Below are 6,860 nucleotides of genomic sequence, written 5' to 3'. Positions count from 1 at the left end.
GGTTTTAGGGAATCCAGAGCCTTTAAAAGTCCCCATGTATGCACATTTATGAATAGTGCAAGTTGCATGCACCATGGACTGACAGCAATGGGGGCAGCACTAAACCACCACAGAGTAACAGGGCTGGGGGTGGTACTAGACTTCCAGGAAAAGCCATATATGGGTGGATTGAGGGTAAGCTGTAGAAGGTAGAGGCATACTGTGCATAGCGGAGAAATGTTCTGAGATGGAGGAGTGTAAGTGACATGGGGTGGTGTATAGGGGATGCGAGTCCTGTTTTTTTTTTATCTTACAAGGGGGAAGGGGAGGGGGGATGAAAGTGTATTGGAGGGAAACATTTGTCTGGTGTGATTTCAGCTGTGTAAGGGGGAGGAGTGTGTAGATTAGTGGCCACTCCCACAGGGTGAGATCCCTGAAGTGTGGGAAACTTCCACACTGGATGTAAACAACAGCCAAGGGAGGAGGATATGGCATCATAAGTAGTCGCCCTCCAGGTCCCACTCTCAAATTCAATACTTCCTGATTGATCAGATTTAAAGGAAGCCCATAGCTCCCAACTGTCCCTTTTTTTAGAAGGACAGTCCCTCTGTCACTCTTTCTTCCTTATTTGCCCCTCTTTCAGCACTGATGAACAGATCTATGTAAGTATATGTAGGTGACGTGTCCCCCCCTACACATGTCACATGCTACATGTGCCCACCTACCACACATCACATCCTACATGTGTACCTCACACACACACATATCACATACAACATGTCCCCCCACATGCATCACATACTACATGTGCCCCCCCCCCCCCCTTCCCCTGCACACATTACATACTACATGTCTCCCTCCCCGCTTCCCCGAACAGACGCGTGACATACTACATGTGCCCCCCCCCCACACACACATTTATAGTAAATACACACCATAGATTGGGCCTTGTGAGATCAGGTGGTTTGTCTTTATTCTTTAAGGAGTCGCTGAGAAGTAAACAAGCAATTTCTCGTGCTGCGTTGATGGCCGGGATAATAGCCATAGGATTCCTCATGCTGAGACGTTTGCATTTACAATTTCTGTTATACCCACAATGAGATGCCAGGGACTCTTAGAAAGCTGTTCCCATCTTCAAACGGCAGATGTGAGGCGCAATGACTGTGTACATGTGATACAGACAGTCCCTTAATTACAAATTACTCGATTGTCAATGTTTTATTTAGAACAAAAATGAACCTGAACTAAGTAAAATTATTTAAAATAAACACATGATGTCAGGGGCGTAACTAGAAATCACTGGGCCCCCGGGATCCCCCCCCCCCCCCCAGCCCCACAACCTCTCCAGCAGGTAGGATCTTGAGTAGGGTAAAACCTAGAGAGTTGCATCAGAGTGTCCTATATCAATGTACTAAGGCCTTGTTCACATTATAAATCGCCAGCGCAATAGCAATCGCTGAGCGCTTTTGTGAGCACTTTTCCCTGCGCTTTCAGAGTGATTTGCGCTTTGTTAAGTGCTTGTCTAAGCGATTTGAGATTTTCTTCCTGAAGACAAGAAGTGAACTCTTTGACCTGGAACTAAATAATTGCAATGTATTTTTTTTTTAAAGTGCTAACCAAATTGCTTTTCAAAGCGCTTTTTCAAGTGCCATTTCCCTTTACCTTACATTGAAGCGCAAACGCTCAAGAAATGGTGCAGGACCTGTGTTTGCGCTTGGAAAGAAAGCTCATCGCTCATGTAAGAACACTCACATAGAGCAGCGGTTAAAAAAACAAACAAACAAAAAAAAAAACGCTCACAGTGTGAACAAGTTCTAAAAGTTTATAACTGCTCTCTTGTATTTTAGTGCTAATGGAGGCTGAACATGTGAGTCCTAGGACTTTAGTTTCTGGACCTGAGCATCTGAGATGGTAGAGTTCAGTTCTCTTTCCCATTCTCTAATAAAGAGCAGTTTGGTCCGAGGACCTCTGTCTATCACCTGATAGATAGTACAGATCATGTGAGGTGGCTTGCCTTGGACTCTTTTACAAAGATTGTTTCCCATTCAGTCATTCTTAGTAATGGAACGCAATTGCCCCAATGTCAGGGCCCAAGATTTTATCTGCTGTAGCCAGTGATGCTCAAATCCGAACTTTGGATGAATCCGGATAGTTATTATCCAGTTTCACCCAGATACCTGTGCAGGCTGGGGGGGGGGGGGGGGGTGTCAATCTTACCTCTCTGACATCTTCTTCGTCCGTCCCCCACCGCCTCCTACGATGTATTCCACGCACGTCAAGCGAGTACAAACACTACCTCCTTCAACCCGGAAGGAGGAAGTGTTTGTAATTACATGACCGCCGCATGGACCGCATCGTGGGAGGCGCCGAGGGACGGACGAAGAAGACGTCAGACAGGAAGAGCTGAGATTTGCTGAGGTTTGAACCCAGGTCACCTGTGCCAGAGGCAGAGCCCTTAACCATTACACTATCCAGAAAAAAAGGGGAGAAAAGCACTTTTATTTAGCTTTCCAGCATGACAAGAAGACAGGCAGGACTAGGGGAAGGGGGGACACAAAGGTGACTGATGGAGAGAAGAGGATTGGAGAGAGGCTGAGAATAGCTTGAAAGGGAGCACAGAGCGTATCTGTATTGCAGTCCTACATCACCACACAGAGGTGACTTGCCTGTAATGTGACTCCTGTCCCTGCCAATCTCTCACACAAGGCTGCAGCAGACCTCCTGGAGTCTAGGGACTGTGGAAAAACTTTTCAACCTGTGTAATACCTTATCTAGCTGTTCACATGCAGCTGTAAGCTAACCTGGATTTTTTGTCTTTCCAGATCAATTTTATAAAACTTGTGCGTAGTTTCCCAAAGAACTTCTTTGGGAGGGGTGTAGGAAGCATGGTCAAGCAAACACTGACTTGACTGCGGAAGATGTCAGTGCTATATACAGTAGATTACTAAATAATAATTAATAAAGTCCTAGACAGAAGAGGGTAAATAACATTAATAAGAGTATATCCTTCTACCATAGCCATTAACCAGCCTTCTACACACCACAGTCAGACGGACATCTCCAGCTTCGACAATACGGGTTATCTGAACTCAGAGGCAGCGGGGAGTGTGATGTCAGAATTGGGACAGTGTGGGGTTTGTTTCCTGTAATAAGGGGCTCTGCTGTGATCCCTGCAGAATTAATTCTATTTCTATGGCGAGGGGAGTGCACAGAGAGAGAAGTCAATTGATGCTGTTCTCTGCGCTGTCACCATGTCACCCTTCCCCATTGTGTGGAGGTGAACCCTGCTATCCAGCTTCCCCTGATAGATTCTGCTCCTTATTTTCTTTCTATAGATCAGTCACATTGCTATTGTAACTCAGTGCTCAGCACGGTATCTAAAATGCAGATATAGGGCCCACAATTCAATGGATCATACTAGTGAAAACTTCAATAGAGATGGCTCGAACGGTTCGCCTGGTAGGTAGTTCGCGCGGATATCAGCTGCCTGCGGCGGGTAACAAATGCATAGCGCATTCGACCCTCCTCCTATACCTCGTCATTGGGCTAAACTTTGACCGTCTACAGCACAGTCAGCAGACACATGGCAGCAAATCAGGCTGGACTCACCCACGGACCCCCGCCCCCTCCCCCCTATAAAACCACAGCAGCGTCGGCCATGTTCTCAGTCTGCTGATCTTGCTATAGTGAGAGCAGGGAGAGCTTGCTGGAGAGCTTGCTGGAGAGCTAGGGAAAGTGTTAGTTAGGCTGCTGTTAGCATGCTCCTCGCTCAATCTTGTTGCTGAAAGCACCCCACAAAAAGCTCTTTTGAGAGATCCATGTCTACACACACAAGATGTTTTTTCAAGCACTTTATGCCTCCAATTTAGGAATGCAATGTGATTTCTGCCCTTTAGGGATTATAACCCTGCTCTGTGTCAAATCCGTAATTTTCCCAGGGACTTTCGGTGTGTATCCCACTCCGCCATGCCCCCCTCCAGGTGTTAGACCCCTTGAAACATCTTTTCCATCACTTTTGTGGCCAGAAACAGTGTTTGTAGTTTTTAAAGTTCACCTGCCGATTGAAGTCTATTGCGGTTCGCCAAATTCGCCCGTTCGCGGACTTTTGCGGAAGTTTGCGTCCGTGGTCCGCAGACCCAAAATCTGAGGTTTGAGCCATCTCTACACATCAATCAGTATTTTAAGTGTTAATTCACTAAAGAAGTTTTCCTTAGCATGTGCGCAAGGAGCTGCCAGTGGAAGAAGCCCAGAGGATGCTGATGGACCTCTTGGACTATGTGGGACTGGAGGAAGCCCCAGGTAAGTTTATTTTGGCATTCTTGGGTCCTGCTCAGGTCCCTTTATTGCTGGGAATACACCGTGCAATTTTCCGTCAGATAGATGGGTCGATAGATAATTTCTGACAGGTCCGATCTGATTTCCGGTTGTTTTTCTGATCGATTTATATAGAAGTGACCAGAAAATCAATGAGAAAACCAACCGGAAGTTAGATCGGTTCTGTTGGAAATTATCTTATCGACCCATCTATCTGACGAGAAATTGCATGGTGTACTCCCAGCATAAGCCGTGCAAGCAGAGGATTTCACCAAGCCCTGTACAGATTGCCTTTCACTTAATGCCTTCACCCTCTCCTTCAGACAATCATATAATAAGATAAGGATTTGTCTCCTGAAAGATGAGTAGGGAGTCTAGGGACAGTCAAACACTTTTTGTTTGTTTTTAAATGTTTTCTTTGTGACAAGATAGAAAAACAGCATGTCACAAGATCACATCTTTACAAATTCAGCCACTTTTTATAAAAAAAAATAATATGACACTTAATCAGTCTACACTTGAATCCTTTGCAACAAAGCAGAGCATAGCTGATGCTGACATTGAAACAATGAACATGGCCATGAATCTTCCTGCGCTACAAGAAAAAATAAAAGCAGAACAATGTAAACACATATTAAAGCCAAAGCAAAATCAAACAAATTGCCATATTCCGTATATACTCAAATATAAGTTGACCTTGTGTATAAGTCGACCCCAATATTCAACCATCTTAAGCTGAATTTTTTTTAACGACTCAAGTATAAGTCTACCCAGCAAAGGTAATGGCTGCACTTAGGGGCTGACTACACTGCATACAGTAATGCAGACATTAACGCCTCCTGTCCCTTAAGTGCAGCCAATACCTCCTCCTGGCCCCAAGGTGCTGCAGTTATTCACTCCCTTTTATACAGCCCAGTATTTTCTCGTAATCTCTGAAGGACCTTGTTCACATGATCATGATGTTCTGACAGGACCTGGAATAAACTAGGATATCATCCAAATAGACCACTACCTATTTGCCCGAAACATCTCTAAATACATCAATGACGAAATCCTGGAAGACGGCTGGGGCATTACAAAGGCCGAAGGGCATCACGAGGTATTCGTAATGCCCATCGTGAGTGTTAAAAGCCATCTTCCATTCATCCCCCTGTCGAATCCTGATCAAATTATATGCTCCCCTCAGGTCTAACTTACTAAAGATTTTTGCCCCAGACACTTGAGAAAATAGATCATCAATAAGAGGAAGTGGCTATCTGTTCTTTATAGTGATTTTATTCAAACTTCTGTAGTCTATGCATGGACGTAATCCACCATCTTTTTTTTCTACAAAAAAAAAAACCCCTGCCCCAGCTGGAGAAGTAGATGGTCGAATAAACCCTTTTTCCAGATTCTCTCTAATATAGTCTTTCATAGCCTGCTTCTCTGGACCAGAAAGACTATATAAATGTCCCCGGGAAGGCAAAGAACCAGGCAATAAATCAATAGGGCAGTCATAGGATCTGTGTGGGGGCAATTTATCCGCAGACCGAGGACATCAGCGAATGATGCATAATGACATGGCAAGATCTCAACATTATGAAGCTGAATTTTCCTTAAACATCTTTCTGTGCATCTTTCTGAGTCGACCAATTAGTAAGCTGACCAGAGCACCAATCAATACGTGGATTGTGTGTCTGCAACCACGGAAGGCCTAAAACCAAGAGACTGGAGGGCATTCTGAGAATGAACAACTGAATGTTCTCAAAATGCAATACTCCAATCTGTAAAGACACTTCTGGTGTGATATTAATAGACTGGCCACTTTGCAGAGGCGAATCATCGATAGCTGTTACATAAAGCTTATTCTGTAAAGGCAAGGCTGGAATTCCTAAACTCGCTGTAAACTCAGAATCAATGAAATTACCTGCTGCCCCATAATCAACAAAGGCTTGCGCAGGACTAGTTAAATTATTCCAAAAAATATTACACCGCAATACATACACAAACCCTCATGCCGTCTCCTGAGCTTTTCAGAAGGGGATAGCTTAGAATACCCCAACTGCATTGGCTCTGCATTGGCAGTAGCACCCCCTACCCATGAAACGGATGTAACAGGTGGATGTGTTCTACCCTGGTGGTGATATCTGATTCACCTGTCTAAGCGAATGGCCAGAGTAATGGCCTCCTCCATAGTCTTGGGCTCAGGATGACTGACCAGAGCATCGTTAACTGAGTCTGCCAACCCCAATAAAAATTGATCGAGGAGAGCTGCCTCACCCCAGGTGGAGGAAACTGACCAGCATCGAAAAGGCCCTGTCGCAGTTTGCGAAGTTTACGAGCTGCAGTGGATGATACATCAGGATCTGCATAGATTCTGGCCATAGCCTCAAAAAACTTGTTTACAGAAGACAAGACTTCATGACCAGGGGGTAGCCTGTAGGCCCAAGTCTGAGAGTCGCCTTGCAACAGCGTTTTAATCAAAGATATCCTCTGGGATTCTGAACCAGAGGATCTCTGTCTAACCTCAAAATATGAAAGACAATGATTCATAAAATTACTGAAGTCTGATCTGGCCCCAGAATCTG

At 44.9% G+C, this 6,860-nt stretch overlaps 1 long non-coding RNA gene across 1 annotated transcript in view; it reads left to right on the top strand.

The window, feature by feature from the left end:
* The first annotated feature begins 449 nt into the window (after positions 1-449).
* Positions 450-6,860, top strand: part of LOC137561732 (uncharacterized) — a 33,723-nt gene continuing 27,312 nt past the window's right edge. Inside the window, exon 1 of the long non-coding RNA XR_011030100.1 lies at positions 450-641. This is a non-coding gene — a long non-coding RNA (uncharacterized lncRNA). The remainder of the gene's footprint in view (positions 642-6,860) is intronic.

The sequence above is a fragment of the Hyperolius riggenbachi genome, chromosome 3 (assembly GCF_040937935.1).
Source record: "Hyperolius riggenbachi isolate aHypRig1 chromosome 3, aHypRig1.pri, whole genome shotgun sequence".
In the NCBI taxonomy this organism is placed as follows: domain Eukaryota; kingdom Metazoa; phylum Chordata; class Amphibia; order Anura; family Hyperoliidae; genus Hyperolius; species Hyperolius riggenbachi.
Note: the sequence above shows the minus strand (reverse complement) of the source record. Positions and strands in the feature narration are given on the sequence as shown.